This window comes from Astatotilapia calliptera, chromosome 22 (genome assembly GCF_964374335.1).
Source record: "Astatotilapia calliptera chromosome 22, fAstCal68.1, whole genome shotgun sequence".
In the NCBI taxonomy this organism is placed as follows: domain Eukaryota; kingdom Metazoa; phylum Chordata; class Actinopteri; order Cichliformes; family Cichlidae; genus Astatotilapia; species Astatotilapia calliptera.
In genome coordinates this window covers 25,659,050-25,670,576 of record NC_137442.1, presented here as the reverse complement: position 1 = coordinate 25,670,576, position 11,527 = coordinate 25,659,050, and the positions used below count along the sequence as shown (strand labels likewise).

Genomic DNA, 11,527 nt, shown 5'->3' with positions numbered 1-11,527 from the left:
AATAAATGAGGATCCAATCGCAGGCAGTAGTGGAGGAGTGAAGGTGGTTTATTGGACACGAAATAAATATAGACAAACAGCAAATGGAGCACAAACTAAACTAGACTGGAGACAACTAAACTACTGAATACGAACCGGAACTCAAACATGAAGCAAGGTGGACGACGGTACAAGATGGTGACGGCAGGGAACACACGGATGAAACATGGTGGAAAACACAGACAGACCAGCAACTACAATGACAGAGGACACGACTTAAATACACACAGAGAAACACAGGGGAATTACACACAGGTGGTGGACAAAGCTGGGAATAATCAACAAGACTAGACAGAGGTAAAACTGAACACACTCACATGGGACGCAGACCTTCACAATAAAACAGGAAACGAGAACACTACACCAAGACGCAGACCTGACACTGAGAGACAGACAGAATGACACATGGAACCTGAACTAAACTAAACGTGAGATACAACCGAGAACAAATCCTTAAACATGAATAAACAGAAACATAGAATTCTAATAATAATAATAATAATAATAATAATAATAGGGCAGCACGGTGGCACGGTGGTTAGCACTGTTGCCGCACAGCAAGAAGGTCCTGAGTTCAATTCCAACATCAGGCCGGGGTCTTTCTGTGTGGAGTTTGCATGTTCTCCCCGTGTTTGCGTGGGTTCTCTCCGGGTACTCCGGCTTCCTCCCACCGTCCAAAGACATGCAGCTTGTGGGGATAGGTTAATTGGATAATCCAAATTGTCACTAGGTATGAATGTGAGTGCGAATGGTTGTCTGTCCCTGTGTGTTGGCCCTGCGACAGACTGGCGACCTGTCCAGGGTGTACCCCGCCTCTCGCCCTATGACAGCTGGGATAGGCTCCAGCGCCCCCCGCGACCCTGAAAAGGACAAGCGGAAGCGAATGGATGGATGGATGGATGGAATAATAATAATAATAATAATAATAATAATAATCATAACGCCCAAAACCACAACAAACATTCAAAAATAAACTAATCAATCAAAACTCAAAATACTGGGTCGAAACTGACCCAGAACCATGACAGTACCCCCCCCCCCCACCTCCAAGGGCTGGCCCCCGACAGCCCCAAACAAAAAGACAGCAACAAAACAGAGCACCAGACCAGGGTGGGTGGAGGGGGTCAAGGAAGGAGGGTACGAAACCAAAAACAAGGGGCTGAAGCCCAACCAGATGAAGGCGGAGGTGAAGCCGGACCAAACGAAGACGAGGCAGGGCCAGACGAAGGCGGAGCCGGACCAGATGAAGGCCAAAACCAGTCCAAAAACACAAGAAAACAGTCCACGAAAACAGATCAAAAATAAAACCAAACTAGAGCTCAACAAGAGTCTAAGAAAAGTTCAGGGGGTCGACAACACAAGGACCAAGACAGTTCTGGAGGCCGGCCGTGCACACGGCAACGGCGGCGACGGGCAAACAGTTCTGGAGGCCGACCGTGCACACGGCAACGGCGGTGATGGGCAAACAGTTCTGGAGGCCGACCACTTGGAAGGCAGTGGCGGCCACTGAGCAGGTCCGGAGGTCGGCCGCGATGCCAGCGGCGGCGACGAACTCTTTCCGGAGGCCGTCCCCGAAGGCCATGATGCCAACTTAGAGGCCCGGAAAACGGCCGGCAGAGGCGAGGCAGAACGGGTCGAGCTGGCTCTGATGGCGGTGTGGCAACCGCAGGACCAGACGAGGCAGGACCAGACGAAGACGAGGCAGGACCAGACGAAGGCGGAGCTGAAGCCGGACCAGATGAAGGCGGAGCTGAAGCCGGACCAAACGAAGACGAGGCAGGGCCAGACGAAGGCGGAGCCGGACCAGATGAAGGCACGGAGGCTGGACCAGGCGTGGATGAAGGCACGGCAGCGGGACGGCTGCGGAACCAGACAGTGGTGATGCTGCAGGCAGTGATGCTGCAGGAGGTGATGTGGATGCAGGCAACGGTGTAGAAGCCACAGGGGATGATTCAGCAGGTGGTGGCTAAACAAACTTCCCCGGACCGTCAGCAGACGTGAGGATGTGCTTGCTGGGTCCTCCAGGACCCCCAGCAGACGAGGCATGGTGCTGGGTGGGCTCCTCAGACCCACCATCTGACTTGGCTTGAGGCTGGACGGGCAACTCGGGCCCCCCAGCTGACGACAGTTGAGGCTGGCTGGGTTCTCCCGAACCCCCAGCTGACGACACTTGAGGCTGGCTGGGCTCCTCAGGCCCTCCAGCCGACGAGGCAGGATGCTGGCTGGGTTCACCTGAACCCCCAGCTAACATGGCTTGAGACTGGACGGGCCCCTCTGGCCCTCCAGTGGAAACAGACACTGAAGCAGCAGGCACGGAGACCTCTGCCAGTGTGGACACTGGCTGGGACTGAGCAGCACAGTGGCTAGACTCAGGCAGCAACAGTGGGATGCAGTCCTCAGAGGGCTGAAAGTGTTCCCCAATACACTCAGCAGAGGACGGAGGCGGACGGGTGAACTCACTTGAACTCTCAGGGGGTGCTGAGAGCTGAGACTGTTCTGGTGAGTTCTCCGGTGAGGCTGCTGGCGCTGGCGTCTTGACCTCTAGGGGTCCAGAGTTGGCTGGTGACTGACACCCAGCCTCTGGGGAGGCCCTAGAGGGAGCAACTGTCTCTGACATGGCCAGCTTAAGAGAACCAGCAGATATTGTGGTGAAGTGTGTTCCCTGCTTTGAATGAGATAGTGAGGATGGTGGCTGAGTAAACGAGCGGACAGACAGCTGAACTGGTGGCGACAGAGCAATAGGCAGCGAAGCGGCTACAGAGTGACCTACAGGTAGCGGAGACGACTGTAGTGGAGTTGTAATAAGTGGTGGAGTGGGTGACTGAACTGAGGGCAGCGCGGCTGCTGACTGAACTGAGGGCAGCGCGGCTGCTGACTGAACTGAGGGCAGCATTACAGGCCTGGCATTTGACTGGGATGGAAGTGAGGATGGGACAATGGAGCGGACACGGTCATAAACATGGAACGAGGGTTCAGAACAGGCAGTCTTAGAAGCTATGGCCATGGGTGAGAAATCATTGTTATCCTCAGTAGAAACACAAAAAATTGCGGTAGCGGCGGGGGGGTGTAGGTGAAGCTCGTGGAGAACGAAACTCTGCACGAGCGGATGCAGAGAGTCCAATAGCCAGGGATAACCGGAAATAAGGTGTTGTAGGTTGGCTTCCACAGTGTAAAGAGAGGCGTCTCCCTCATGGTCTAACCACTGGTTAATTAATCTAGAAGCAGAGTCGATAACGGCCTCCCGAAGCTCCCTGGGTGGACTGAATGCCGCTGGATCCATAGCTGGCTGGTGCGTACTGTCACGGCGAGTGAGATAAGCCGTATAAAAATAATAAATGAGGATCAATCGCAGGCAGTAGTGGAGGAGTGAAGGTGGTTTATTGGACACGAAATAAATATAGACAAACAGCAAATGGAGCACAAACTAAACTAGACTGGAGACAACTAAACTACTGAATACGAACCGGAACTCAAACATGAAGCAAGGTGGACGACGGTACAAGATGGTGACGGCAGGGAACACACGGATGAAACATGGTGGAAAACACAGACGGACCAGCAACTACAATGACAGAGGACACGACTTAAATACACACAGAGAAACACAGGGGAATTACACACAGGTGGTGGACACATCTGGGAATAATCAACAAGACGAAACAGAGGTAAAACTGAACACACTCACATGGGACGCAGACCTTCACAATAAAACAGGAAACGAGAACACTACACCAAGACGCAGACCTGACACTGAGAGACAGACAGAATGACACATGGAACCTGAACTAAACTAAACGTGAGATACAACCGAGAACAAATCCTTAAACATGAATAAACAGAAACATAGAATTCTAATAATAATAATAATAATAATAATACTCATAGCGCCCAAAACCACAACAAACATTCAAAAATAAACTAATCAATCAAAACTCAAAATACTGGGTCGAAACTGACCCAGAACCATGACACTCCCAACTGTTTAAATAAAGTATGGGGGCAGTGTCCTGACATAGGCATTGCCTCTGATTTATCCCAGTTGACGCGATACCCTGAAAGCAGCGTAAAGCTTTCTATACATTCTAATAGGGCTGGAATTGACTTCCCAGGCTGGGTCATAAGTAACAACACATCATCTGTATATAATAGAAGCTTATGTTGACTATTACCCATCGAAATTTCAAATATATTTACATTATTTCTCAGTTTTTGTGCCAAAGGCTCTATAGCAATTACAAAAAGACCGGGGCTAAGGGGACAACCCATTTTTGTGGATCTCAGTAAAAGGAATAGGTCTGATATGAGCCCATTCGTCAATACTCGCGCTGAAGGCGAATCATATAATATCTTTATCCACCTAATAAAATTGTCACCAAAACCAAACTTTTCTAATGTCTTAAACAGATAATCCCACTCAACACAATCAAAAGCTTGTGCAGCATCCAGCGATAGGGCCACTGTTGGATATACTGAATCATATACATAATTTTGCAAATTAACCAACCGCCTAATATTATCTGAACCATAGCGGTTTGGAACAAAACCAGATTGGTCTGCATGAATTATTTTCGCCATTACTACTTTTAATCGACCCGCTAAGACCTTTGCCAAGATTTTTTGGTCAGAATTCAGCAAAGATATGGGGCGGTAACCACTTGGGTCTAAAGGGTCTTTCCCAGTTTTAAGAATAAATGTTATAAGTCCAGAGTGCATTGACTGAGGTAATGAGCCTACTTTGAACGCCTCATTATAAACATCGAGCAACAGGGGACTTAACATATCCTCAAATGCTCTATAGAAATCCAATGGTAACCCATCTAATCCTGGAGCTTTATTAAGTGGCATACTGTTAATTGCACGGGTAATCTCCTCCACTGTAATTGGAGCATCTATAATCTGCTGGTCAGTAGTAGAAAGCTGTGGCAGGTTTAAATCAGTAAAGAATGCTTCGAATTTCTGTTCATCTAAACTCCCTTGTGTAGAATAAAGATTATTGTAAAAGGCCCTGAATCCATCATTTATATGTCTAAAAGAAGTTAAAATAACCCCATCTGATTGTCGTATGCCTGGGATATGGTTCATACTGTCTTTCTGTTTAAGACGGTATGCTAATAAACGACTCGGCTTTTCTCCCATTTCCCAATATGCTTGATTAATGCGAAATAAAGCGTATTCTGCCTTTCTGTTGTACAGTACATTCAACTTATATTTAACTTTAACAATTTTATTCAACGTAACTCTGTCTTTTGTATGGGAATGTACTGCCTCAAGTGCCTTTAATTTGGCTTCTAACGTAATGATATTCTTGTTAGCTGCCTTCTTTTTAAAGGAAGCGTAAGAAATTGTCCTCCGCCTTAAGTATGCCTTCATAGCATCTGTCAATGGAAAATTGTATTTAGTAGTCAGTATAATCTTTTAGTGATATAAGTTTGCATATGGTAGAATACTGCTTGTAGTTATTTGTATTAGGAAATATTTAACCATGTATGCTTAGAGGCATATAATTAATTGTGTAGTGACAGGATGTGTGATCTCTAACAGGCTGCAGGCTTGGTGTGCACCCCAGGAATGCACCCCCACGTCCTGGGAGCATGAGAGGTTGCACCTTGTTTTATTGTTTTAACATAGCTGTCTGTTTTAGTCTAAGTGCCTTTTGTTTAGATGAACTGCTGGACTTCCCCACCGTGTTATCTAGGGTGAACCATCTAGGGTGGGGGAGACTACCCTCTTTGTGACCAAGGATGTACCTTTTGTTCTTTTATGTATATGACCCTTTGACAAGCAGTAACACACACACACACACTGAAGTATAAAATAAAGACAAGGGCAAAGCTCAGCGCGAGTCTCAGTCTGGAGGCTGCCCTTGCTAGCAAGAAGTTCTGTGTGTTTCTCTTCTCTGAGTCTTTACTGAAGAAGTGTTTTAGAATATTTTCCCTAACAGCATCCCACCAAGTAGCCAATGTAGTGTCCTCTCGATTATTTGTCTGTTTGTAAAATTGTATTTCATCGCTTATCAATTTAATAAACCCAGAGTCTTTAATTAAGGACACATTTAGTATTTAGTATTAGTATTTATTTATTTATTGTCATTGTCAAGAACAATGAAATTGCGTTTGGGGCTTCCATACAACCCAAAAAAAAGAAGAAAATAATAAATACCCCTTAAAACCCAAGTGTACATATTTAACCCAGTGTGACTCCAATGCAATAAGACAATCCTTAGCAATAATGTTCGTAGAAATTCAGACAAAGACCTGAGAAACATGACAAAATACAACAATGCAACCCATTCAATATTATTGTACTGTGAGATATGATATCAGATATGATAGTTATCTATTTAAGAAAGAGGGGGGGGGGGGGGGCAGGAGGGGGAAGAGAATAAAGATATGATGCACCAATGCAGACCAGTTCATTCCTATCTGCGGCTTTGAGGAATCTGTAAAATATTTTCAAGACATAGAAAAATTGGCACATGGTCCGAGAATACTATATTAGATTAGATTAGATTAGATAGAACTTTATTAATCCCTCGGGTGGGTTCCTCTGGGAAATTCGATTTCCAAAAAAGCACAGCACCGACAGAAGTTACAGAGTTACAGAATATTTTATATATATATATATATATATATAATACACACACACACACACACACACACACACACATATATATATATATAAATACAGAGACAATATAAATAAAATATACGAAGGGGATAAATAGAATAAATAGGAATAAAAATAAAAATACAAGTGAATTGCACATTTCAAGAATTGCACATTTCAAGTATTGAGTCTATTGCACCGTTGACTATTTACAAAAGTATTGCACAAAAGGTATTGCACAGTGAGGTGAAGAGGCACTACAGCTTAGTTACCAATACTTGAATCTATAGAGTTATTCACTAAGGCTTCAGAAATAAGAAAGTAGTCGATTCTAGTATAAACATTATGAGGCGGAGAGTAAAAGGAATATTCCCTGCCTTCTGGATGCATTGTCCGCCAAATATCATTCAGACCTAAACCTGAGGTCATCTGCCTTATGGCAACTACAGATTTACTCTCTGTGCCTGTCCTAGGAAGCGATCTATCTAGGTCTTGATCCAGTATTTGATTAAAATCTCCTCCTACCACTATTTGTGCACCTTCTAATTCCAAAAGATACTGTGACAGGTTATGAAAAAAGGTGAGTATGTCCGCATTAGGTGCATAGATATTACATAAAATTATTGGTGTGTCCAGTAGTTGTCCATAAACCAATATAAATCTACCTTCCTTATCTGTTATTACTTTTGTTTCAGTAAAGCTAACTGCTTTATGAATCAGAACCGACACTCCCCTACTTTTACCAGTTCCAGGACTGGAAAAGACTTTACCTACCCAGGAACATTTAAGTTTTAAGGCTTCTGACTTACACGTGTGCATTTCTTGAATAAAGGCTATATCAACTCTTGATAATGTAACACACGATACTTTACCACTACTGAATGTAGAGAAAGTTAGGATCTTAGGCTTATGGTGTCTAGGAATCGACTAAGGCGCGAATGACACACAGCTCAAAGAACAGTCAACATTTATTCAAAACAAACCAAAAACAGTCATTCAACAGTTCACAACAGTTCCAATTGTCCATATTTGTCAGTCTGTGTATTCAGTTTTAGAGTTCAGAGTTCAGTGTTCAGAGTTCTTTTCAGTCTTTTCAGTTCAGGTGTGTGAGTATAGTGTTAATGTTAGTAGTACTACCCGGGTAGCGTATTGTTCTGAGATCTCATAAGCTTATCTGTCAAGAAGTCACGCAGTTGTCACTTTAAGTAGGCTGGAAATCTTTCCTGCATCGCAGCTGGGGATCCGGAATCCTGGCTCGCAACTTTAGACTCCAACAAAAAAACCAACCTGCACAGGGCAGTGAACATATTTTACATGAATATCATATAACAACTTAATCAACACTAGTGACCAAATGTCTCTCACTCTTTGTATATAACGACTTAATGCAATCAATAATAAAATTAATCAAAGAACCTTAAAACAATTTCCACATCATACAAATTTAACTCAAATCTCATATTTTGTGAACAGCAGTCACATCAATCCAATGAATTGAGAGAATGTACATTACTGATGCACGAGGAAAGTACAAAACGTGGTCGCAGTACTATTTAGCCAAAGACTGCTCATATTTATCATCTCATTACAATAAATAAAACTTACCTACTAGCTTCCAAAGAAATATTTCCGATTGGTTTAAAACATTTACAAGTGAAGAAATAAAAAGATAATACAGCACTTAAAAGGAACACATGAAATTTACATTATACTAAGCTAATGATTAGCTGACGATTAGCTTGCTATGCTAGCGCAGTTAGTCAACTCACCGGAAATGAACAAAAAACACAAAAACAGAGGTACATCAGCATCAACAAGCGGAAAAGTAAAATCCAATTTGTGTCTTCACACACAACCTTTTTCTTGAACAAGGATTAAAGAAAAACTCGGTGAGTAGCTCCGACCAGCATATGTAGCCTTAGCGCTATTCTCCTTCTCTACAGTTCTCAACTCAAGTTCACAAGCACTAAACAATCTCATAGTGCCACCTACTGACCTTCTTTGGGAACAGCAGTTCATTTTCATGAGGCAAATTTTAGGTGGGTTACAATAACTTTAGATATGTTAATATTTTCTTCCTCTTAATCCCGTTATTCAACCCCTTAACATTCCAGCTGGCTATTTTGAAATCTGTCTGTCTATCCATGTTATATGTTGTCTCCTTGACCTGGAGACAACATATAAGATGACACCGCCATGGACCTCAACCTGCAGGCTTTGTGTTACCTGTTTCTTTATACAGGAGCATGTAGGGGTGGACTGCCTTTTTATTTGATTACCCTTTTCTCATGTTTTTCTTAGTTAGGGACATTTTGGGGGACGTTATACTCTTACTTGTTAAACACATGCTCCCATCCACTCTCTTGGTCCAGAAGCTCCATAATCCAAGTGTCCCAACTCAGGTCTGATGGCCTTTTTTCAGTTGTGTTTTTAACCTCTTGGGAACTTTCACTACATTCCTTACTTGATGCAGAAAGAAGAAACGAGTCAGGGATGCATAGCAAGCACAACAAGACACCAGCAGCCCAGACCTTTCACCAACTGAAGACATTTGCAGCACCATAAAACATGACAGAGAAGAGCTGGGACTATGTGAAAGGGTGAAGTGCTGCAGTCAAGTTGCAATGGTCCTATCTTTTATACAGTCTATGGTTCACTCTATTAAGATGTGATTATTTCCAAGGTCCATTTAGTTTTAGTTAGCTGAAGCTAAACCAGAAGTTAAAACGAGATGGTGAAAAACATTTTTAGTTAATGTTACGACTGTTGTCGTAATGTTGTCTCATATGTAAATCTGAGTGTGCAGGTGCCTTTCCGTGATTGGTGCATCCATGGGACAGCCCATACAGATTGGCTAATGACCTGGAGACAACATATAAGATGACACCGCCATGGACCTCAACCTGCAGGCTTTGTGTTACCCGTCTCTTTATACAGGAGCATGTAGGGGTGGACTGCCTTTTTATTTGATTACCCTTTTCTCATGTTTTTCTTAGTTAGGGAGATAAGACATTGTCATTTGGTTTTATTCTTTTCATAAATAAGTTTTGTACATCCTTTAGATACGGTCCCTTTTGTTTGTTGTTTTGGGGTCCACCCCGAAGCTATAGTTCGCTCCTTTCCTTTGTTAGAATTCAATCACTGTGAAAAAAAATCACCATCAAAATTGTACTGGTTGTGTGATGTGCTGCTTGGGGTCAGACAGGGGTGGATCACCCTTATATTATGGTCTGGCCACCCTTAGAAAGGCCATAACACTAACTAAAATGAAAATTAAAACTAGACTTATAACTGGCTGGTGTCCTTACCAGTGACCTTGGGTCTGAACTGTGGGCTCCTCTTTCCAGGTGTTCGTACTGCCTGAGTGGGACCAAGATGTGCTGTCTTGCCTCTTTTGGGTTTTCTGCATGTTTCTGGCTCAACATGCAAGTATCCACTTCTTGACGTTCGCTGTTGGTTGCAGCCACTTGAGGTTTTTGGGCTCATTTGGGTTCTCAACACTGGGTGACTTTGATGGGAGTGAAAGCATCCTCACAACATAAATCACCACACTACCTGCTTTTGTTTCAGATTTTTTCTTTATCCTTGTTAACATGTTTGGGTACTGGGTTTACCTGTAATGCATTTTGTGCTCCAAAAGCTGTTATTTTGTGCAGCTGTGCTCCAAAAGCTGTTAGCATGACCTTTTTTATCATTAGATTGTGCCACACCAGCATCTGAGAGAAAAGCTTTGAGTTTGATTTTGTGTTTGTGTTTTGCAGGCACTCAGGAGAATAAGTCATGATGTTTCTTGTGTTTGTCATGTTAGTATCTCAGTGCTTGTCAATCACCAGTCAACAGTGTCACCACTGTGAACAACATCCTTCGACTGTTCGAGCCAAAACCTTGGAGAAGTCCCTGCAGCCGCTTCAAAACTCATCACTGAGCTCGATCTCTCTTTTAACACGCTGGAGACAACAATGAAAGATGACTTTCTTTCATATGCTGCTTTGACGGCTTTGTTCGTGAATAACAACAGAATCAAAACCATCCATGAAGAGACATTTCACCCGCTGATTAATTTGGAGAAACTGGACTTCCACAAACCAGTTGGAGACTTTGTCCTCTGGATGGTTTCAGAACCTGATTTCTCTCCACTAGTTCAATCTTTTGGGAAACAAATATACAACACTGGGTCCGGGAAACCTTTTCCTGCCACTGAGGAGCTTGAAGACCCTCCATTTTTGAGGAGCTTTCCTTCAGTCTGTCAGTGAAAGGGATTTTGTTGAACCTTGAAACTGCCGTGACCCTGTCCAAAGACCAGCTGGCCACCTGGCCGGGTCAGTCATGGATATTCACAAATACCCCATAGTACTGGTGGAAAAGACATATTGAGGGAAAATCCATGTTCAGACCATGTTCAGTGTGTCGTGACACTTGCACGATGGAAGAACACACCCACTTGTTGGTGCCAGAAGAGCCACTGAGAAATTATTGTTTTAGCTGGCTCATTACAAGTCGATGGCTGCTCACCTGGAGTAGGATAAAACTCTGGAGCGAATAATTGCCCGATTTTACTGGACAGGAAACTGTTTTAGACTTAGAGCTTTTTATTGTCATTGTGCAGTTTCTTGCACAGTGAAATTGGGTAAGTGGAGAGCATAGAGCCGCTGTATCTGTGCGCACCACCATCTTGCATTTTTTGCATGTTTGGCTGGTGTCACTTTTGGACTTTGCTACCTGTAGCTAAACATTTGCAGCTAAATCATTTATTTAAAAGCAGAAGCTGCAACTGATCGAGGGAATATTTGTCTGAAAACTTAAACTGAACTCCAAGGGTACCATTGCTCCAGCTCACCATCTTTACCTGAGTGAATCAGTTTGTTGAACAATCTAAATGATT

General features: G+C 43.5%; 1 long non-coding RNA gene across 1 annotated transcript; it reads right to left on the bottom strand.

Annotated features, from left to right (window-relative positions):
- Positions 1–7,595: 7,595 nt before the first annotated feature.
- On the bottom strand, positions 7,596–10,939 carry LOC145423751 (uncharacterized). Its single transcript, XR_013904792.1, has 2 exons — positions 8,415–10,939; positions 7,596–7,932 (listed from the first exon to the last, which is right to left on the bottom strand). It is a non-coding gene; the product is annotated as an uncharacterized LOC145423751 (long non-coding RNA).
- Between the last annotated feature and the right edge of the window lie 588 nt (positions 10,940–11,527).